The 23,888-nt window shown below is 39.2% G+C and overlaps 1 long non-coding RNA gene across 1 annotated transcript; it reads right to left on the bottom strand.

Moving 5' to 3' along the window:
* Positions 1–23,517, bottom strand: LOC136885804 (uncharacterized). Its single transcript, XR_011018972.1, has 3 exons — positions 23,401–23,517; positions 17,885–17,999; positions 1–102 (listed from the first exon to the last, which is right to left on the bottom strand). It is a non-coding gene; the product is annotated as an uncharacterized lncRNA (long non-coding RNA).
* Positions 23,518–23,888: the final 371 nt, after the last annotated feature.

The raw sequence follows: 23,888 nt of genomic DNA, 5'->3' as shown, positions 1-23,888 counted from the left end.
TGGTTGCCGAAGATGGGATTCTCCACTTTTCCTGGAGGAACTGGCAGTTTATCCTGCTGAATGAAGCCAGGCACCTTTCCTGCACTCCTCTTCGGCCTTTTGCTGGAAAGGACATAACAGTACATCTGAATCTCTCATTATTATACATGGGTTGACTTTTTAATAGTGGCAACTATGCTGTAACAATGCCGTGAAACGTAGCCAGGCAATATAATGTATACCTGAGGTAGCTTAGATACCCACACTCCCTCAGCGTAAATTAACTCGCCCTCCGCACACCATATGCGGCAGCAGCGCAAACAATGAAAACTCATTTTTGAGCGCATTACAGCTGTAATGATTTCGAAGCAAGATCAGAGGAGCTAGTTGAAAATTGAATGCGTTAGGGGTCACATTGCAAGGTAGTGTGATGAAGGATTGCAAGAGGCTTGCAGTGAAAGTGCATTACCTTTCCGTACTGTAGCACGGTGGGTCAAGGCCTTCAAAGATGGACGACAAAATGTGACAGACATGCTGTGGCCTGGTCATCCTGCAGTAAGCGATGACTATATGCACAATGTGAACGCATTGGTGCTGGCAGATTGGAACACCACAATTCTTGAACTGGCCAACGATACAGGGCTGGTGCCTTTGACCGTGTTGCAAATCCTGAAGAAGCGGTTGAGAAAGTGGAAAATTGCTTGCAAATGGGTTCCACATGATTTGACCGAACATAAAAAAATGGCTGCAATATGATGCAGCTTGTACGCACTTGGAGCGCTAGCGCTATGAATGCAAATGTGAGGCCATCTTACGGCAGATAATCACTATTGCCGGGACCTGGGACAAGGCTTATGAACCACAGCTGAAACACGAATGAAATGTGTGGCGTCATAACAGGTCACCGCGAAAAGTAACGGTTCGGCCGACCGGAACCAATGTGAAGGCCATGCTGATCGTTGCCTATGACTGGGATGATGTTACCATAAAACATACTGTTTCCAGAGGACGTACCATTAATGCGGAGCATTACTATGCATTTTTGCAAAAGAACCTGGTAGCAGCTCTAAGAAGAAAACTACAGTAGTACACTTCCTGAATAACCCACCCATCATTCTGCCTGACAATGCAAGGTCGCATGCAGCAGGAGCTTCGAATGAGTTGTTCAGTTGCTGGGGCTGGGAAGTGCTTTACCATCCCCCTTATTCTCCAGATCTCAGCCCCTACGACTATTATCTCATCCCTAAAATGAAAGTACCAATTCTAGTGGTGTGCTTCTGCACAGTGGATGACATCCTCCAGGCCACCGACCGCGACCTCCAGAGATCAGGCGCTCTTAGCGGCATCGAACAGCTTCCACATCACTGGGAATGAGTGCTACACAACGGTGGTGATTACTTCGAAGGCCTGTAAAATGCCTAACATTGTAAGAATGCTATGTATCTAAATAAAATTGAGTTGCCACTACTTAAAAAAAAAAATCAACCCATGTAGTTACTCTAATAGTTCTCAAAGTGATAAAACATAGTTCACATTAAATTTACCAGACACTTGCCCTCTTAAATGATCCATTCCCTAATCTTCTTTCTGAAAATGAATATTTTCCCCAATTTATCCTCTAGAATTCCATCATTCTTACCTTTAAAAACTCCTCTCAAGAATATTCGTCTATCTATGTCATTCCATGCCATCTCTCCACTGACAGCTGGGAACATACTGCTTAAAGCTGGTTCTACCACCTACGGGTAAAGTAGCACGTAACTTGCCCCCTGCGTAAAGGGACATTTCCGTTCGACCACTCTGGGGTAGCGCTTTTCGCAGCATAAATTGTAGTTACCCGGCGCATAATATATCTGCCACTTCGAGGGTTCCAACAAGACTTTTCCTGCTGGACAAATTTTAGGAGCTTAACCTTATTAGCTGTATTTTTGGTGACATACAGCTAAATTAGCTTAGTATGCTTATAATAGCACAATACCATAACAGTGATCGATGTTGTATAACAAGATTTTGAATGTGAATGCTTTCCTCTCGCATTTACAATGTTGGGGGCACATGTTATACATCAAGCTTTTGCAAAGAAACTTTACAAGAATACAAAATCAACACCTAATTGGAATTCATCTCAAATGAGCTTTAATTTTCCAATTTTTATTTGTCAGTTTTCAGACACGAGGTATAACTTAGTATACTCTAGTTGCCTGAAGCATTCTTGTAGCGTAGTGGCTAAGATGCTCGCTTCGCATTAGGAAGTATAAAGGTTTAAGTCCTCATTATGCTGATTTTTTACTTTCATAATTAGCTGTTGTTTTTATCTGCATGCATCTTTTCATACTTCTTTTCTTGATAATATATTTTATCGAAATGTATAATCACAATATTATGTAAAGGAGCACGTGAAGGATCGTGGAGATACTTAATTCACAGAAGCCTGCAGATAGGATTCTCAAAGGCAATATGCCCATAATGAAGATGTGATATACACTGACTGACAGAGCAAATGCAACAACAAGAAGGAGTGGTTCGAAAGGGATGAAAGTTGGGGAAAAAAACAGAGACGGCACGGACGAATAATTGATGTTTATTTCAAACCGATATGCAGGTTACACAATGCGCACGGCATCGACTCAGTAGGATGTAGGACCACCGCGAGCGGCGATGCACGCAGAAACAGAGTCAGTAAGAGTGCGGATGGTGTCCTGAGGGATGGTTCTCCATTCTCTGTCAACCATTTGCCACAGTTGGTCGTCCGTACGAGGCTGGGGCAGTTTGCAAACGGCGTCCAATGAGATCCCACACGTGTTCGATTGGTGAGAGATCCGGAGAGTACGCTGGCCACGGAAGCATCTGTACACCTCGTAGAGCCTGTTGAGAGATGCGAGCAGTGTGTGGGCGGGCATTATCCTGCTGAAACAGAGCCTTGGGCAGCCCCTGAAGGTACGGGAGTGCCACCGGCCGCAGCACATGCTGCATGTAGCGGTGGGCATTTAACGTGCCTTGAATACGCACTAGAGGTGACGTGGAATCATACGCAATAGCGCCCCAAACCATGATGCCGCGTTGTCTAGCAGTAGGGCGCTCCACAGTTACTGCCGGATTTGACCTTTCTCCACGCCGGCGCCACACTCGTCTGCGGTGACTATCACTGACAGAACAGAAGCGTGACTCATCGGAGAACACGACGTTCCGCCATTCCCTCATCCAAGTCGCTCTAGCCCGGCACCATGCCAGGCGTGCACGTCTATGCTGTGGAGTCAATGGTAGTCTTCTGAGCGGGCGCCGGGAGTGCAGGCCTCCTTCAACCGATCGACGGGAAATTGTTCTGGTCGATATTGGAACAGCCAGGGTGTCTTGCACATGCTGAAGAATGGCGGTTGACGTGGCGTGCGGGGCTGCCAACGCTTGGCGGCGGATGCGCCGATCCTCGCGTGCTGACGTCACTCGGGCTGCGCCTGAACCCCTCGCACGTGCCACATGTCCCTGCGCCAACCATCTTCGCCACAGACGCTGCACCGTGGACACATCCCTATGGGTATCGGCTGCGATTTGACGAAGCGACCAACCTGCCCTTCTCAGCCCGATCACCATACCCCTCGTAAAGTCGTCTGTCTGAGGGAAATGCCTCCATTGACGGCGGCCTGGCATTCTTAGCTATACACGTGTCCTGTGGCACACGACAACACGTTCTACAATGACTGTCGGCTGAGAAATCACGGTACGAAGTGGGCCATTCGCCAACGCCGTGTCCCATTTATCGTTCGCTACGTGCGCAGCACAGCGGCGCATTTCACATCATGAGCATACCTCAGTGACGTCAGTCTACCCTGCAATTGGCATAAAGTTCTGACCACTCCTTCTTGGTGTTGCATTTGCTCTGTCAGTCAGTGTAGAAGCACATAAAAGAGTTAAGAACAACGCCAGGGAACAAAAATAATTTGAATTTAAATTAAAAGGACAAAGAGAATCTGCATACCTTGTATTTCGAAGAGAGAGCCTTGACCACTCTACTGATTATTTTAACCAAGTTGGTTCAGTCTTGTCCGTATTGACTTAGATCAGTTCCTATGAAACACTTTTCCGCCTTGTCAATACCTTACATTTTATTATAATTATCTACTGTACGTTTTGAGAGCTACTGCTGACTTCTTCAGCTGAAGTCAATACGGACAAGATTGAATCAACATGGTTAAAATAATCAATTCTGAGCATGCTAGCCAGGTTAGAACATACATACATTTATTATTATAGACTGTTATGCCTTTCAGCGTTCAGTCTGCAAGCCTCTGAGAATTTACGAACGTCGATTTGCAACTAGTGTTGTGGCCTCATTTAGTTCTATACCTCTTATCTTTAAATCGTTAGAAACAGAGTCTAACCATCGTCGTCTTGGTCTCCCTCTACTTCTCTTACCCTCCATAACAGAATCCATTATTCTCCTAGGTAACCTATACTCCTCCATTCGCCTCACATGACCCCACCACCGAAGCCGGTTTATGCGTACAGCTTCATCCATCGAGTTCATTCCTAAATTAGCCTTTATCTCCTCATTCCGAGTTCCCTCCTGCCATTGTTCCCACTTGTTTGTACCAGCAATCATTCTTGCTACTTTCATGTCTGTTACTTCTAACTTATGAATAAGATATCCTGAGTCCACCCAGCTTTCGCTCCCATAAAGCAAAGTTGGTCTGAAAACAGACCGATGTAAAGATAGTTTCGTCTGGGAGCTAACTTCCTTCTTACAGAATACTGCTGATCGCAACTGCGAGCTCACTGCATTAGCTTTACTACACCTTGATTCAATCTCACTTACTATATTACCATCCTGGGAAAACACACAACCTAAATACTTGAACACTCTAAGCAAGCCAGGTTAGAAAATTAACTAAAATTTAAAATTCAAAATAGTCAAAATATCTAGGGACTTAAACTTAAGGACTTTCTAGCAAATAAATTAATTCCAAAACATTTGAAGTTGATAAAGAAGAGGGGCATTTTGCAAAGACACGAGAGATTTTCCGGGTATTGCTACAGGACAAGATAGAAGATAGTTTAGAGGATTCAGTGTATTTTATTCTCAATAATGAAGCAGGATGCATTAGATAGGAAACTTGAATTACTGAAGGGGCCGAAAGATGAGAAAAGAAACGACAAAGAAGACAATAAGAGGTCAAAGAGGAAGGAAATTAAATTCTATCCTCCAGTTAAGAATTTAACAGATACAGAATTTAGCAGGGAAGAAATGGCAATATCAGAAAAAGGGCCTAAGCATAATTGGATAAAAATGACTAAAAAAAAAAAAAAAGGGAAGTAGTGGAAATAATAGAAGTAGAACGGGTCATATCCTAAGTGGAATATGAGGTGGTGGTTGTGGTGGTGGTGGTGGTGGTGGTGGTGGTGATTGTTTTAAGAGGAAGTACAACTGGGCAACCGTCCTCTATACAACACTAATCAGAGAGAAAAAATAGAAGGCGACCGACACTTCAAGAAATGAAGGTATCAGCCAAAGAAAGACAAGGGCCACAAAGGGCGTGAAAATGAAAGACTCCATAGCCCTCGCAAACCTAATAGCGGCGGGTCAGAAAAGAACAAGAGTTGACCAAGGGAGGTCGGATAGGATAGATGAAAGTTAGGAGCCTGGCACAAGTAAGTGGAAGCAATGCCAGGACTCAGCTAAGGGCACCGTGGTCGCCAACCCATGCTCCAAAGTTCAGAGCCCCTGGCGCCCCTATTAGTCGCCTCTTACAACAGGCAGGGGATACTGTGGGTGTTATTCTACCGCCCCCACCCACAGGGGGGTGGAATTTGAGGAGCAAGAAGCAACAAGGTATGAAGTGGGAAAAGTATTAAGATAAAAGCTAAAGAGGCAATCATAATAAGGAAAATTATGAACTGAAATGGAAAATTGAAAGCAACAACATTATAGAAAACAAAGCAGATAAGGATAATAGGGTCATTTTAATGAATAAAAAAGAATAGATTGATAAAAAGGAGAAGTTTTGAAGGAATGGCAAATTCACTTTAATTAAGAAAGATCCAATGAATGTAGTACAAAAGAATTTTTTTAAAAATGTTGAAAGAAGTAGGATTTGTTTTAGACTCCAAGGACGCAAATAGTCTAATAAACATGAACCCAGGAATGCCCACTATGAGGGCATTGCACAAAATCCATAAGCAAGAAATTCCCATAGGGCCGATAATAAACTATAGAAACAATCTGACATATGGTTTGGCCAAATTTATACAGGTATTCTTAAGGAAGCATTTTAATTTCACAACGGAGGCAACAGTCAGTAATACAAGAAATTTCGGTAACAGAACAAGAAATAGTGAAATGAAGGAAAATTACACAATTCATAGTTTCGATATTAAAGACATGTACTCCAACATCCCCATCTCTAAAACAATAAATATTGTTAGAAGGAATTAATCAGAACATGGCAGGTTAAGTAAACTAGAGATTGAAGAATTTATCAAGTTGTTAGCATACATATTAGAGACCACCTATCTCGGATTTAATAACAAAACATACAAACAGGAAAAGAGGTTGTCTATGGGTTCCCCAGTGTATGGTATTTTGGCGAATATTTACATGGACTATTTGGAATCAAATAAAATAATCGAGAAAATTAAAAGATTAATCAAATGAGTGAGATATGTGAACAACGGTTTCATTATTATAGATGAACAAGAAATAGGTTCAGTAGGAGTGTTGAGAAGGGTGAACGAAATTTACAATGGAGTCAGAGGAAGGAGGATCGCTGAACTATTTAGACGTCAAGATGACTAGAAATAGTAGGGAATTAGAGTGCGAGGTTTTTTAGAAAAGAAACAACTACTAGTACTATTATTTGGAAGGACTCCAATCATCCAGGGCAGCAGAAGAAGGCAACACTTTACAGTATGATCAGTAGGGCCCTTAAATTATCCTTAAAAAGACAAGCTTTCAAAAACGAAATGAATAAAATATACAAGATCGTGAATACAAATGGATATTCAAAGAAATATGTAGACAAAATAAAGAGCAAATCAAGTTTGGGAAATGAAAAGAAAGGAAGAATGTGGCAGTAATAATATTCCACAACAGAAACTTGTAGGGAATAAAAAAGATTTTTAACAAAAAGGGCACTGACACTGCATTGAAGACAAACAACAATAGTAAGAGAATTTTATTCAATTCACTTAAGGTTAATAGGTCCAGTAAGTTCAACAAATCGGGGTAAAAGTACATTTTAAAAAAAAGTTTTGTTGATGACTGTATTCTACAACTGTATCGAGTCCAAGGATTTTGTCTGATGATTTTGCACAACTGAAGAAGAGAGCAGTAGCTCTCGAAACATGTACATTTAAATAAAATGCAAAGTACTGACAATACAAATATAAATGGTCCGTTATTGGACATTATAAATTTTCCTGCTACCTCATTCCTGGTTGCCTACGCAGTGGCCTCCATGGTATGCACTAGCGATGCGTCTTGGTAGGTGTGCTAGGTACCAACTGATGAGCCCAGCCTAGTACACGGGGGCGAAACGCTGGCAACCAGGAATGAGTTGGCTGGAAAATGTATAATGTCCAATAACGGACCATTTATATTGGTATTAAATTTACTCATTCGGAACAAACATTTTAGATTCCCCATGGGAATCAACATCTGTATCGAGTACCGAGAAGACGGAAAAGCGTTTCGTAGAAATTGACCGCTCTATTACAGGAATAGATTCCGAAATGCTGCCTTACATGACAGCTTATAACTGGCGTAAGGAAACATTAGAATCTAAATTTAAAGCCCAATTAGGTATTGATTTTGAACCTCATGGATTAACCTCACAAAAGCTTGACATAAATTACTCTACAGACTTCCCTTATTATTTTGATATTTTTAAATAGGCTCGTTGGTGACAATCAGCAGATGCAAATACAGGAAAATAAGACAATTGAAATTAGCTTCATATGTAATGATAGATAGCACCTCAGTCAAAAGTGAGAAGTCTCTGAAAATCAGTCTAGCCAACCCCACATATCGGTGTCTAGCTCCGGGTAGCTACCTATCACTTACGGGGAGGTGGTTGCATGCAAGCCAAAGTACCAGGTGATTTAAACTCCCGGGTAGGTTACCTCCCACGTAGCTGGAATCTAGTTTATGAGCAGATGGTTGAACCAGGCCTTAGTTGAGTAACTTCATCTCCTTATTACAGAGTCTTCCCAGGAAAAGTTTGCAACATTTTCGTAACACTACTCTTTTGTCAGGAATCACCCAGAACAAATCGTGCTGCTTTCTTTTGTGTTTTTTTTTTTTTTTTTTTTTCAGGTATTCCTAGAGAGGGTGCTTTAAACTTTAACCATACTCTATTTGGGGTCTTACTAGAAACATATTCCCTCTCCTTTACATTCTTATTACAATCCATAAATAGCCTCACATCTGCCATCTAGTAGATCTAGAGTGAAACGGAATATCGAAACTGAAAAGCAGCCAGCCAGACTGGTTTTTTTAAATATACAGGGGTCAAGCTAAACTCAGACAAACTTTCGGAGTTTGTTCAGGGATACCGTCCCAGGAAATTGGTATAATGAACCTGTGGTCTCCAGTGGTTTGTTACAGAGTAATTGCACCACTTAACTCTGCACCTGTATTGCACCAAAAATTATAATTTCTAGTTCTTGACAAGTACCGGAGCGTATGAATTTTGTCCCGCAGGAGTTCTTTAACGTGCCAGTACGTCTACCGACATGAGGCTCACGTATTTGAGCACCTTCAAATACCACTGGAATGAGCCAGGATCGAACCTGCCAAGTTGAAGTCAAAAGGCCAGCACCTCAACCGTCTGTTGAGGTTCCATCTGAGGTTTATCTGTTCCATAAAATAGTTAACAGATGGCTAGTACAGCCAGAGAATGAAGTTCCAAGGAGACCAGGAACCAAGTGCACTGAAGTAAAGAGGAGCGCCCACGGAGAAAAAAAAAAAAGAAAGCCGTATGGAAGACCAGAAAGGCAAATCATAGAAGCACTGCAAATAATAATAACAATAACAACAATTGTACCAGTCGGTACACCTATACGCCGCACATTTGAATTTTCCGCCTTAAATTACTCCTTTACAGCTGAAACTCTGAACTTTAAAAGTGAATTAATTCTGTACCGGGCGGTACACCTCTACGCTGCAAAGTTAAATCTTCTGCCAATAAATCCTCCTCTACCGGAGAAACTGAACTTTTAGAACTGTATTAATTCATGAGTTTTCTCAGAAGAGGTCTCTACTATAAATTTCGGGATTACAAAGTTGTCTATACTGTGTGGATTTCAACGTGTTTTGTTTTCTATGGATCAAGAAGTGTGGACATTCGCTAACAGATGTCTCTACCCAAAAACTCTGATTATGCACCCAGGTGCGAAGTGAAGGAACTTTTGTTGAAGAAATTTGGTATTTATAAGTTTTGGTCTTTACTAAATTTTGTTCTTTCATTTGTGGGTTGGCAATATTAAGCTTTCTTTCCGCCTGTTTTGAACTTAGCCAATCAGTAATTTCTGTAATTAATTTTCCACCTATCAGAGGTTTCTTCTTTGAATTTCATTGTGTAACTCTTAGCTACCCAATAAAGTTGAGCGGGTGTGTCTTTATTATTCATGAAAGGTCTCGAATCTTCCACGAGGGTTTAAAAACTGCTGATTTTCTCGGCTCTTCGCCACTTCAACAACATCTAGCTTAGTGTATGGAAGTATAGCTGGGGGCGGGTTGTGCCTCTTCCTTCGAGCAGCAGCTCTTCAGCAAAGGTAATGGCCTCTTAAAATCTTTATTTCTTTCTTGGTCAGCAGTTTAACCCCCGGGGAAGGTTCAAAACCTTTTCAAGTATCCTACCTGTTTAAAATGTAACTTAGTGCCGGCTTATGTAAACATTTTTTTATTACTTTAAATGTAAATCGGGGATAGAGAGTGCTTTACCCTCTCGAGCTCCCCTTCATTTCGACTTGAAGTGACTATGTTTTCGTAACTGATTTTCTAATCTTTCCTATATAGTGTGGGAATAGCCCCTGTGTATCGGCCTAGCGCCACTTATGTTTTAAAATGTGTATTTAGGAGTGCTAATTCACGCCTCCATTCCTTTTGCGTTTTGGGCCGTTTTTATTAACCTAGTATTTGTCCACTAAGGCCTGGTAGAATGGGTACAAGATACCCCTGCTTCTTTGTAAGTGTGCATTGAGGGCAGTTTGTAGTAAAGTCCGTTTATGGCCTGAAAGATTGAAAGCGGTCAGCTCTTTCTGGTATTTTGAAAAGTGCCTCTAGGAGGCTTGACATTACGAGATGGGAGCAAATGCTCCATGTAATTAGGGGTTTTCTGCCCTTTGGTAATTTGTGGTTGTGAGCCGAGAGCTGAGAAATTGTTAAACTTGGGGGCTCGTAGCCCAGTATTGTAAAAACCCTTTAACTTGTGCTTTTGTTTGTAAAGTTGCATTGTACCTGATTTTTCTTTGTTATTTAACCTAGTGGAAATTGTTAAATCTTGTTATCAGTTGAAAATATAACCTTTATTTAAATTTTAAAATTCATCTTTCGGACTTGTAGTTAGACCCATTCTAGCCCGCACCTTCTTTCACCTCTGCCAACCCACCAAAACACGGTAATAATAATAATAATAATAATAATAATAATAATAATAATAATAATAATAATAATTTAAATCAAGTGAATATCGAACCAGTATTGAAAAGGTGGACCAAATAAATCACTTAAAAACTGAATTATTAAATAGTTGTCAATATGGATTTTTACTATGAAATTCATTACATGTTTTAATGGTTCAAAATTCATAATACAGCGACTGTGACAAGAGAAATGACACAAATTAGGGAAAATTAGTCCATATTGGCTGCCATCTTTTTGAGAGGAGACGGCACCAGAAAAAGAAGACATTTTTTGTCCATCTTACATATCTAAGCCTACCAAGGATAGTCTGTAATAAGAATAGAAGGAGTTAAAATATAGGGCTTTATTTTAAACTCTTGACCAATAACCACCGTTTTCCTTATTTAGTAGGCGTGCGATAGCATCTGTTCTGTGTTTGATAGGTAGTCTATAGCCTGCGATGGCGATTGTTCAATTGAATGTCAAAGCTCTCGACTGTTCATTTGCATCCAGGTGCTTCCCTGGAGCTGAGCACCCACGTATATGTGGCCATCGCAGTACCTAAAAAACCTCCAACATCGATCTTCCTGTCCCCATTCACACCATGCACCATCAAACCACGTTCCATGAATATTTCACACTTAAAGTCCTTAAACATTTACCCCTTACTTCCCACCTTCTCGCCTTTACAGATTCCGAAGTGGGATATCAACTGGTGCTCAGGTTCAGGGAAACACCCGGCCTTAACATTAGATAACCGCTCTGATTTTTCCTCCATTCTCTTGAGTGTTTACCCCTCTCCTCTCATCTACACAGCATCTACACCGAGTTTCATCGGTTGGTTGGCAGGCACACCCAGCTTATCTGCCTCCCATTGACTCATCACTGCCCACTCCTTGGCATAGCAACAATGACAGCACAGTACTCACTCACTTTATCCGTGCATGACATGAGATCACCAGCACATCCTTTCATGTACAGTATTAGTCCTATAGAAGATATGTTACGTTCTGTACAAAAGATTTGCATTTTCACACCTTGTCTTCCTGGGGCGTCCCAGAGATCTCTTCTCACCAGGGCAGTAGTTTATGACTGCTTTGGGGATCCTGCTTCTGTCCATCCTGTTTAGGTGTTCTAGACAATTTCTCTGGTATTCATAGATGTATTGTAATATAGATCTGCTTTTAACCTCATTCAACACTTCTGTATTTCTTTTTTGTGTTCCCACTTAGTGACTCCTGCTGTTCACTGCATGTATTTCATTTCAGCTGTAGTTATTCTTCTCTCATCGCATTTCCTCAGGGTCCAAGCTTCACTTCCACAGCAAAGTACAGGTCTTGTCAAGGTTTTAGATTCTTGTACAGGTGTGGTTTTGAACTAATGATGGTCTAAAATCTTTACTGATGATCCGTTGAATTATGAGATTTTTTCAGGCATGTCCAGTTCTTCAAAGAAATACAGTTTGTAGCCGAGGTATTAAAATCATTTACTCTTTCCAAAATGTTATTTAAGCAGATCTAGCTTCTTACTAGTTCCTTGCCACAGAAAGCTATTATCTTAGTTTTCTCAGGGGATATTTCCATTGAGTATTTTTCTGAGACTAGGTTTAGATTATACATTGAACGCTGTAAATTATCTTTTGAGGTGGCGACCAGCCTAAGTCGTTTGCAAAAAAATATTGTGTCCAGCTGTAGATTTCTGTTAATCCAGATGGAACCATGTCTCGTTTCTCTAAATTCTCATATGAGATCATTTATATAGATTATGAACAGGAGAGGAGAATGACTGCAACCCTGTCTTACTCCAGTGTTTATTGTTTTCCACTCTGATAATTTATGGTTGAACTATACAGAAATCATGTTATGTTTGTAAAGGTTACTTATGTTCTGTAGCATCTGTTGTGGGGTGTAATCAGATATTAACCCTTTGGAACTCAGCCAATATGCAGGGGTTTGCTCGAAGACACTCAGACTAATTTTTATGATTTTCCAAAGCAAGTTACAAAAATTCAACACGTAAACAGTTTAACACACATTAAAATAAAATAAATCACACTAATACAAGAAACTATGAGCATTTCAGAAATGAATATACCTAGGACGTATTGTTATTGGTTAAGCCCTAAAAAATTATTAAATTTTGAAAATAATTTTTTTTTTTTTAAGTTATCATTTTCAATGACAGAAAAATCAGACATTATTGCATCTTCCTTCTTTACTCTTAGATGAAAGAAAGAACATTTAATTCTGAATAATTTGATATCAATATGATGTGTGTGCTGCAATTCACTCATGAAGCATTGCACAAAGTTATTCAGTGTACATGTAATGGTCATTGCTGTCAGGTCCTCGCGGTCCAATGCACAGTGAGCCGTTACGACCGTGTCACTTCCCACATAACGGGAATCACTTTCGGCAAACGAAGGTCATTATTACTGTCTAAATCATCTGAAAATTCAAGGATATTGGCTTCATTCGGCCTTGAATATGGCCTAGCCATAACGATAAAAAGATGACGCAAGCACGTGCAAGAACGGAGTTATGAAAAGGAGTAAAATTGTAGTTTACGAAGTACATCGAACACACGATATACCAAAGGAACAAAATAAACTATAAACAAAACTCATAGCAAGATCAACTTCTTGTATTCATAAGCCAATCAAAACAGATCCACGCAATAACAACTTCAAATAACCACAACATAAACATTCACGGTCAGCAGATTTCATTTGTCGAAAATAAAAATATTTTGTAGGGCTGGTGGATATATCTGTTGACTTAAACGCAAATTCAACCCTTTAAGGTACCGTCACGATCAACTGTTACGATTTAACAGCTACGCAAATGACCAAAATCCGTAAATAAGGCAGAGCCGATGTATCGACGCCGTGAGCTTTCTCACCATAACCTCTCACGCCGATAGATCGGCGCGCTGAGTGCGAAAGGGTTAAAATATTAAGTAAGGTATAGGGTTTACTTTGTCAAAAGCTTTTTTGAAGTCGGCAAAGGCAATATATGTTTCTACATTAAATTCCCTATGTTTTTCTAGATGGATTTTCATTGTGAAGTAGCCATCGCAGCAAGACCTTCCCTTTCTGAAGCCGAATTGTTCCTCTCCCAGAATGTTCTCAGTGTCTGTATAGTTTATTTTTAATGATGTTGGCATACATTTTATAACCAGAATTTAATCAACATATGCCTCTGTAGTTTTCACAGTCATTCTTGTCATCTTTCTTGAAAATGTGTATAACTATTGCTTTATTCCAGTTTTCAGGTGGGTCTTCTCCTTTCCAAATTCTATTTAGGAACTGGGCGAGTCTTTCTTGGAAAGATTCACATGAATATTTGAACAACTCCAAATTTAAGCCATCTTTCCCAGGTGCTTTATTGCACTTTAGTGTTTTCAGAACTGCAACTAGTTCTGTCATTGTAATGTGTTTGATGCGTGGATTGTCTGAGTGAAGTGTCTCAATAGGCGAGACATTCTGTGACCAAAAATTTTGAAAGTGATTTGACCAAGTGTTGCAAGGGATTGTGCTGATTCTGAGTGTGGCATGACATGAGATAACAATTAAAATTAAGAAAATAAGAATTAAGAAAATTAGTAATTATGAATTAAGAAAATAAGCTTGTACCCAATGATAGGAAATTTCTGGCATCGTCTTACATTTTTACAGTTTTGTAGCCTGCCATGCTGAGCTCTTCAAAACTCAGGTTTCTTGTCAAAGTTGTCTTAGGGATCTTGTAAGCATATGCCCTATCTTTCTGTGATTTCATTTACTTTCCCTCATTAAGTACACGTTTTTTGACACTTTGCTTCTTATCGAGTATAGAACGAATTCCTCTGAAATTATTTACGAATTTCTGCATGGTCTCTCTACACCTGGAAATTGTGTTACAAATTGCCTAATTACTTTCCTGCAAGACTCTGTTTTCACATAATTATTACACATAAATATCCTTTCCTCTACCGTGTACACTCGTGTAGGCATTATGAAAATTATATCCTGAACTAACAGTTCACAATCCGATGACCTAGCTGTTAGGACCCTTTAAACAACAAACATAACAGTGGTTTTGAGGATCACTACTTTCAGCATTTTCAGAAGAAAAGTTTGGCTGTCTTGGCGATAAGCTACACAATCCTCCGCAGTATTATTGATTAATTTCCATGAAATGAAGATATTCATGGGACCGTTTGAACAAACTGAATTAGCTTGGTATTCTTTCTCATTCAAGTAAATAATATATCTTACTGTTTATATATGTAGAGGATGAGTAAGATGATGACGAGGGCCAGAATCCCCAGAAGAGCACCAAACACTACCATCAGCAGGAAGCTTCAATGCCAGGCTCAGATTCTATAGTACACTTATTCAACCAGAGGCTCTGAATGCAGCAGAATGCCTTGTGATGAATAAGAAAGGTTTGGTAGAGAAATTGGAAGCCAAGGAAAGGAAGATTGGTCCCAGTCAAAGGAAATTGTGGATGCAAGAAAGGGCACATCCATAAGCTACAATTATTCCTCATTATAAAGCCATCACTTGTTTAGAGTGTAGCTGCTGCAATAAAGAGGGCGGTGTTAAATTGAGGTCACATTTTAAAATATTAGATCGAATGATTTATGTACAGGGCCGAAGAGGTAGTATGTGATCCCGTGGGTTCACTGCTAATAATGCACAGGAAATGCCATTTATTCCTACCAAGTCCGATACCTGCACGTCCACGCCGTGGCTCCTGGGCAACGGATACACTGCGTGTACACGGCTAAGTCACGTAAGGGCAAAAAAATGCGAGTTCCCGATACTTCAAAATGGGGATCCATCAGCTAAGGGAGACAACCCCGAAAGAAAATATCGGCCTTCAAGGACTGCTGGGTGTTGGCGTTAGGCTGACAACCCAATCTGTAAAAGACTCTCGTTACGAAATCTGAAGAAGAAATAGCCAGCCTGACTTTTATATGATGACCTCACAAACGTGTAAAGGACTTGAGAATTGGTTCGTGGAATGTTTTAACTCGTTACCAAGCTGGAAACCTAAGAAAGTTGCTTGATCAGCTTGATGAATGATGCGAGAGCTTTCTATAAAAGTTGTAAGGATTTCCAGCCTAGAACTGTATAAAGATCAGAAGGTTGGAGTGGGCAGGACATGTACTGCATGCTAATAACAGAATGATAAAGAAGATATTTAATGCAGTGCCAGAAGGAATCAGGAAAGTTGGCAGACCTGAGTTAAGGTGGAAAGATAACTGGAGGAGCTCTGCACTTAACAGGAAAGAATGGAGGCCAAGGCCCACAAAGGGCTGTCGTGCCAATGATGATGATGATGCTGCTATGTACAGGGATTTTCTGAAATAGTATTAATTCAACATTTAATTTATGTAGGTATTCTGTATTCATATCATACCATGACAGATGTTGCATGTAAATTTTATACAGTTATCGTACATTTATTCAGCCCTGAAAAATTATTTCAATGGAGCATTCAGATAAACACACACACGACTGAAGTTCATAACAGGTCAAGTTAAGCTACTGCCAAGCGCTTTACCCTCAAATTGCTTTGTCCAGGGTTCCAAAGCTGTTCTCAGAAACAATCCCCATTAAAAATGAAATGAAATGGCATATGGCTTTTAGTGCTGGGAGATCCCAGGACGGGTTCGGCTCGCCAGGTGCAGGTCTTTCTATTTGACGCCGTAGGCAACCTGCGCGTCGTGATGATGAAGAAGACAACCCATATACCCAGTCCCCATGCCATTGGAATTAACCAATTAAGATTAAAATCCCCGACCCGGCCAAGAATCGAACCCGGGACCCTCTGAACCGAAGGCCAGTACGCTGACCGTTCAGCCAACGAGTCGGACACAAAACTACAATCCCTAGTGATGTGCCATGAGGAAATTCCCATTGTTTGCCTTTATCATTCATCCAGGTCAGGTGCAGTAAAGCCATTGCACTACGTCACTACTAATAAGCATCAGTAGCCTGTTCATATTCCACAAGGATTAAGTAAGAGCCATGTTTCCATTTGAAGATAAAGTTTCCGGGTTCCTGTAGATCATCAATTGGTGATATATTGAGTAATCTTAACACTATATGACACTTCTTTACCTGTGCTACCAATGGCGGATGTTGGTACGGGCATTATATCGGGGTAGTTACTATGCTATTTTTTATCAACAATATCCGGCTGTTCCCTGTTGCAGGCGATAACTGAGGGTGGTGATATATAGTTTACTGTATATTCACATGTGGAGAATGTAAAAGACACCATTTAAAACAGGAGGATTGTGTTCTACGGTCATCTGACACGAATGAGCTCTGTCCTGTTGGATCTTTGCTTATTTTCTATGTAACAAGACCAAACAAATCTGGTTCACTGAGGTGGAAAAGAGTTTACAAGAAGCGGTAATTACAGACTACAACATCCTATCCAGATCAAAATAAATAATAAAATAGATTGTATTCATATTTCTGTTGGAAGAATTTAACCTTAAAGCCAATACCCTGGCTTAAAAATATTTACGTTAAATGTTTTCCTTTTTCAGGCCTGGTGACTAGAGACTCCATGTTTGGCACCGAGAAGACTAAGCCTTTGGTTTTTGGATGGTATCCTCAATCTACAAATCTCAGGTTTCTTAAGTTGCTTTACGTCGCACCAACACAGATAGGTCTTATGGCGACAATGGGGTAGGAAAGACCTAGGAGTGGGAAGGAAACTGTCGTGGCCTTAATTAAGGTACAGCCCTGGTGTAAAAATGGGAAAGCATAGAAAACCATTTTTGGGGCTGCCGACAGCGGGCTTCAAACCCATTATCTCACGAATGCAAGCTCAAAGCACAGCACAGCTAACTCACTCTGTCTCAGTTTTCCTTGGTACTAGACTGTTTTTAATGATTCAGTGATAAGGAGACCACAGAGCAAGTGTAGCTAATTCATGGTCTTGCAGATTTAATTGTGAAGAGGCAAGAAAGTGTATACAGTATTTATTTACTTACTTAAATATTTATTTACCTTTATTTACTTATTTTTTTATTTATTTATTTATTTATTATCCTAACAGTTTGAATCCTATTGTACATGATTAAATTAGGGTTATATTTCTAGTATTTTCTTTTTAATTATTGGTCCTCGACACAAAATTAGTTTATAATGAAGATTTGTTTATAATCTTCTTGTAAATAAAACAAGACTCAACATTTTTTCTTTTTAGAATTTCCCTATCCTAGAACTACGGTCTCCATATTATTCGATGCCCTTGCAGTATTTCAGAAAGATGGGTGAATACTTACGACTCGTGGGGGAACTCCACTGTCTGTAGCCACAGCCACCAGATGGGCCGTACTTGTGTTGAGAGAAGCCATGTCTGTAATGAAGATCTCGCCAGCTTCATTTACTCCAAATATCCTGGAACAGGCCACATTACAAGATATTAATTTTATTTTGTTCTGTTTAAGATATATGGGGAAATCTAATGAGAGCTGCAGCTGACGAATGCAGAGAATGGTTTTAAGATTTCAAACTTGACATTTGCTGATTATAATGCAATCCCGTGCGAATTAATCAGAACGCAGCAAATACACAATTTTTACTTATTCAATTATTTACATAATACATACCTTGAATACCTTATAAAAGTTATTATCCTCTTTGTGTTTTGTCAGTTGAAGGACGGCACAGACCAGCAGGGTGTCTACAGATTTGAGCAAATCATTTCCCATGACTTCCATAACTATTTCCTATAATATTCCATGGTTCAATTTAAACAGCCAATAATGAATTAGAAAGAAAGAATGCCCTCAACTTGATTGTTTGCACTTCAACAAGTGTCCCCATTGCATTATTTATTTCTAATTAGTTTTATTTATGTATTTAAATAATACTTTAGCAGCGTAATTACACAAAAATATTGCACTTCCAATGATACACAAAAAATTACCTACCTATAGGCCTAGTTATTTAGTAATTCTTTTCAAAGTAGGGGTGTCACTATGTTAATTACAGTATCCAGAAGTCTTATACTCAAAAACATGTTCATTATTATTGAAAAGTCATACTTTCAACCATATGACAAAATATGTGTTTTAGGAAAAAGAATAGCAAATCCAGTACACAAGTGTTATCCCTAGGACCTTTTTAATGGGCACACTGCCCTGCTGTATTCTCTGACCACCTAGTTAACATAACCTAGATATGTGCTAGTTACTCAATATTAATACCTATTTGAGTCTTTGTGTGTTCCAAATTAACTTGTAAATACTGTAAAACAGTTAATTTAAATGATAAATCATTATTGTCAGCACGATTGCATCAATTACATTGGAGATCAAAAGTTTAGCGAGTGGGGTCTGGGTTAGCTTCAAATCGCATATGAGCCCTCTACTCGGCATGACATCACGAACCTGTATGACAGTCCACATGTCCACAGCAACTGAGTGGTAGACCAAAGTCCGCTGTTACATGGATTTGGAACTAGCAATAAAACACCAGAAGTTCAAAATACTCTTATGTCTTGCTCATGATAACACTAAAATAATTCAATTTTGCAGTTAATGTTTACTTGTCTGATATTATTGTTAATGCCCTGAGGGGAATGAATTGAAATTTTTTCATACTGAAGTTTTACTTAGTATTCCCCATCCAGCTACTCATTCCTGCCCTCTGGCTGACAAAAATTTGTGGAGAGGACACTGTACACAAAATAGTTGAAGTAACAGAAGGATGATTGTCAAAAGTGCAAGTCACAAATGATGGATGACTCTACTGGGAGCAGCACTTGGCAGACACCGTCCAGTAGTGGTAGCAACAAGGAGTGAGAAAAATTGAACGGAAGGGAAAAAAAAGTATGGAAATTAAAAGATAAAAATATACAGGTGATGCTGAAACAACTGATTCCAGCAATGGAATTTGGAAGTGTAGAAGGGTCCAAGTATAAAAAGTTGTGCAGAGAATGTCTGCAAGATGCAAAGAACCATTGTGGAAAGAGGCAGTGAAGGAAGTTGTGGAAGAAAAGAAGAAAGCAAGGCAAGGGAAAATTTTCAGTCGATAGTCCCCATCTCTAGTACTATTATATCAAATACACCAGAGACAATACGCGGCACTCAGCGAGATATTGAGGGACAGCTATTAGAGCTCTCTCTAGTGGACTGATCTGAGAACTACTGATTCTGTCATAAGAACATGTGTACTTGTGTGTGAAGTTTTTATACAATATTAATAATAATATTTGTTTTACGTCCTACTAACTACTTTTTAAGGTCTTCGGAGACGCCGAGGTGTCGGAATTTAGTCCCGCAGGAGTTCTTTTAAGTGCGAGTAAATCTACCGACACGGGGCTGTCGTATTTGAGCACCTTCGAATACCACCAGACTGAGTCAGGATCGAACCTGCCAAGTTGGGGTTAGAACGCCAGCGCCTTAACTGTCTGAGCCACTCAGCCCGGCTGTGAAGTTTTTGGTGTTATTAATGCGTTTACAGTGAGTTGACATAATTGAATAGTAGCGTGTGCCATTCCTTGATATCTCCTCTCAACATGAGGGGAAAGGTATGTGCTGTTTGGCTGCAGTAACTATGAAGTAGAGAAGAATGCGCGGTCTTTCTTCCGTTTAACTAGTGACAAGAAAATTTAAGTAATATTGTGTTTGCATATATATTCTTCCAGTGATAGCAAGATTTTTATAGTACTTCATAATTAGGGCAAGGTATTTAGTGACCAAAAAATAGCAAGAAAATGCAAAATAAAAAATGCATTTATGACCTAAAGTGGTTAAAAAATGACAATTTGAAAATAATGACCAAAAAATTAATCGTCACTTATTTATTAATCCTTTAAGAAACAATTAGCTGATTTGAGAGAGAATTTTAATGGATGACAATGCATTAAGTTTAAATTATTTTTGTTACTAACAAAGTAAATACCACTTTGCACCCCTGGCGATAAAAATGAAATATTTTAGAATTGGCATATTCTTCAAATACTCTCCTAGCAAATAGGTGTCATTTAATTAACAAAGAATATTTAAGAAAACAAACTTCAGTGGCTGTTTACAATAAATTTGAATTGAAATGCACAATAAAAACTTTGCGTAGGTTCTCAAATGAAAACGATTGCCTACTGTCTGCAAATAACAATTTGTAGACGGAAAAGCTTCTCTCTACCTCAATTGAAACAATTGGTGCATACTGAAAACAAGCAATATCTCCCGGATTCAATTCACAGTCGGTAAGAGAAAAATTTTCATCCGACAATGCTTTGTCAAATAGAACACAAAGTTGTATACCCATTGTTCTTTTGCAAAACCTTATTCAATTTCATGGATACATCTTCACCCACTTTACCACACACACGATTCAGATCACTCACAACTTTATACACATTTTTCAGCTGCTCCACTAGTGGCACTTGGGATTTTTCTAGAGCACTTATTGCATTAGGAAGGGATCCGAAATTTGTTTTTATGTAGGAAAGTTTACCTGCAATTTCTTTGTCAGCCAAGAGTTCCTGGGCTGTTTTTATTGATCCAGCCTCAGTTTTGTCGAAGGAATCGACCACTTTCTTTACAACTTCAAAGTTCTCGCAGTAATAACAAAAAGCCTCAATCCACGTTCCCCATTTAGTCAAAACAGGTGAAAAGGGCAAGGGAATTTCAAGAGCTTCTGTTTTGAATGCTAGAACTCTAGATGGGGCTTTTAAAAACACTTTCCTTATGCACCCAATTAACTTGTCAACTTCAGGGAAATTATGTCGTACCACTTCCGCGGTCCAATGTAACGCATGGGCTAGGCATGTGACATGCACCATTTTCCAGAAGAGCGCTTGTAACGAATTTGCAGCCTTTACCATGTAGGGTGCTGCAGCTGTTATTAAAAGCAGCACATTGTCATTCCGAATGCCATCGGGCCACAATAGCCTCAAAGACTGGTCAAACAGTTTGCTAATTGTTGACCAGTTAGCTTTGTCCAATTGCTCACAATGTAGTAGAAATGGTTCTCCAGCATTCCCTGCTTCCAGGACGCCTACAATAATGTTGGCTATATATCGTCCCATACTGTCTGTTGTTTCATCTATGCATACCCATATGTGTCCGTCTCCTACCCTTATCCTTATTTCTTGTAACGTTTTGTCATAGCATCTTCCAACGTAGGTTCTTCTTAATGTTCTGGGATCTGGTACAGATTTTTCAGTCTCCTCTTCTAAGAATGTACGCAGCTTTGGATGGTTCAATTTGTTCAGTGGAATATCGGCGCATAAAAATGCTGTACACAGTTTCTCACAAAATAGAGAAAATATTGAAGATTCACCCAGTAGTGTCTGGTGTAAGCCACGGTTTCTTTTATCTTCAAGTCGCTGCACACCACATTTATGTTTTTCTCACGACACATGTTGTTCAACTGTAAACTTCTTTTCTGCTGAAACTCGCACATCACACACTTTGCAAAATAATATTTTCCCATCAGTGGAAAATATATTTTCTCCATATTGTGTAACAAACTGTTTTAATTTAACAATTGTACATCCTTTAACTTTGGGCATCTTACAGTACTTGTCAACAAAGAATTCACTCGACTCTCAGCACGCGGGCACCTGACTTCCTTCTTATCTAGCTGAAGATAAGGAGCAATGCCCAGCTTGGCCGAGTCCATTATGCGTCTTACATATAGGGGAAGCAGGTACTGCTTATAGTATGTTTTCTTGGAAGTGCAAACGAGTTGAAAATACTCTTTCCTTGAAAACTAGTGGCAGCAGGGTATGTTGCAAGTCTACGTTCTTTCTTGAACAAGTTATTTGTCTAAGTTAATAGACAAGTGTTGTAAACATAAATAATATTAATTAAATATCCAAATATAACAAAATATAACACTTCCCAGAAAACAATTAAAAATGCTAAAAATTACCATAAATTGCTCCAAAAATGACCTATCTCTTGTAAACGGCAAAAAATAAAAAGCCCTAACAAATTGCCCTTATTTAATCAGTCAATTCATGAAACACATGTACATATACTCAAGCTATATTTTGGCGTTCATAAAAAAAAATGCAAAATCATCAAATGCCTTGCCCTAATCATAATCTTCTGACCTGCTCGACCCATATTTTAACTGGCTTAAAATATAACACGCATATTTTATTGTATAGTGCAGCAGTTAACCTTCAATACCGATGTGGTGTTGTCGGTGTGATCTATGGGTTTTGAAATGTCACAGAAGTGATTTGGATAAGGTGTAAATGAAAGAAGGGACGTTACGCTTATATGAGAATTATAAGATCTGTTCAGATCATTTCAAGCCAGCGACTTTTAACATCCTCGACTATACAGCCAAGGGTATGTTACATTTTTACTCCAATTGTACGTAAATATTCCTCAAAGCATCACTATCGACAACATTTCCATACTTTGCTTTCTTTTATCCCTCTTTTCAGATTAAAGCCGGGATTTTATAGATTTTCTTTCTGTTAGTAGGCTTCATGTTAGAAGAAAACTGTCCAGCTTTTAAATGTTAATTCATTGCATCATGTGTGTAAGGAATGTGCCGATATTTTTATTGACAAGTGTCTTAATGTGATGATACAATGTTTTTTAAATGAGAAAAGACACATCTAACCGTAAAAGTTCGGGCAGGAAAGCAAAAGCAAAAAAAAAAAGTAATGCATAACTGAAAGGTCAACCCATTTCAGAGAAGTCCATTTCACATCTTGTTTATATGTCTAATTCTTCATTCATTCATGAATTCATTCATCTAGAATTGCTGTAGCAACTTCTAAGTTAATATCTTAATAACACTTTCTTTCTAGACGTAATTTACTTACCCATTTTCGTAAATGCATTTCCATTGATTTGAATTTAGTGCTACTTTTAAGGTCAAGTCCCATTTTAACAAGACTAAATCCGTAAGCGTCGCGTACTGCCTCTACTGTATTTGATTATGTACAAAGAGAATAAGTAGATTATGTACTGAAAAACTGTACCATTCTAGTCCGACCAGTCAACTCTTGCCATCTAGCTGCAAATGTTTGCAAGAACTACTTTCCCTTCACCTTGCAGCCACCCACCAAGCACAAGGTTGCCACTGGGCAAAAAGTTTCGTACTAAATTTCCCTCTAAAAAGGTACTAGATTATGGGGAAAAAGTACTAAATCTTTTTTTTTTTTTTTTTTTTTTTTTTTTTTTGCAATGGAGTAGGATTATTCATAAAGGCAGTATAGAAAACGAAGTATACTTATTGAAAATACACATTTAACTGAGAAATTTGTATTGATATCTATTATGGGAAGCAGCAATGTTGCAGTTTCAATCA

Source organism: Anabrus simplex, chromosome 14, assembly GCF_040414725.1.
Source record: "Anabrus simplex isolate iqAnaSimp1 chromosome 14, ASM4041472v1, whole genome shotgun sequence".
Classification (NCBI taxonomy): domain Eukaryota; kingdom Metazoa; phylum Arthropoda; class Insecta; order Orthoptera; family Tettigoniidae; genus Anabrus; species Anabrus simplex.
The sequence above is the reverse complement of the archived record's forward strand: the minus strand, read 5'-3'. Positions and strand labels throughout refer to the sequence as shown.